Source organism: Eimeria mitis, genomic scaffold, assembly GCF_000499745.2.
Source record: "Eimeria mitis Houghton genomic scaffold, Emh_scaff164, whole genome shotgun sequence".
Taxonomy (NCBI): domain Eukaryota; phylum Apicomplexa; class Conoidasida; order Eucoccidiorida; family Eimeriidae; genus Eimeria; species Eimeria mitis.
Genome location: NW_013569955.1, coordinates 29,913 through 30,504, shown reverse-complemented (window position 1 = coordinate 30,504; position 592 = coordinate 29,913).

Genomic DNA, 592 nt, shown 5'->3' with positions numbered 1-592 from the left:
ATATTAACGCATCACCAGCAGCCACCAACAGAGGCAGCAGACGGCCTCTCTTCTGCACTGTCTGTACACCCGAGAAGACTAAACCCTAAACCCTAAACCCTAAACCCTAAACCCTAAACCCTAAACCCTAAGCCCCAAACCCTTACCCCTAAACCCGAACCCCTTAACAGTAAACCTAAACCCTAAACCCTAAACCCTAAACCCTGAAAGCATAAGAAGAAGAGTTGATTAGGGTTTAGGGTTTATATGTATATGTGTATATACAGCTAGCGAGCAGCAGTTTGTTTATATAAACAAACAAATATGGTGTTTAATCTACAAAAAATAAATACAATAAACAAATTCTCTGTTTTAAATATCTATACTACTGCTGCTGCTGCTGCTGCTGCTGCTGCTGCTGCTGCTGCTGCTGCTGCTGCTGCAGCAACCAGTATCGGGTGTGCTGGTGCGGCTGGTAGCGGCGAGAGAAAGCCGTTTATTATTTTCTTCTTCTGTAAATAAAAATAAATAAAAATAAATAAAAATAAATAAAATTAATAAAAGAACGAAAGAAGGCAACAAATTCCTTTGCTTTCAGCAGCAGCAACAGCAA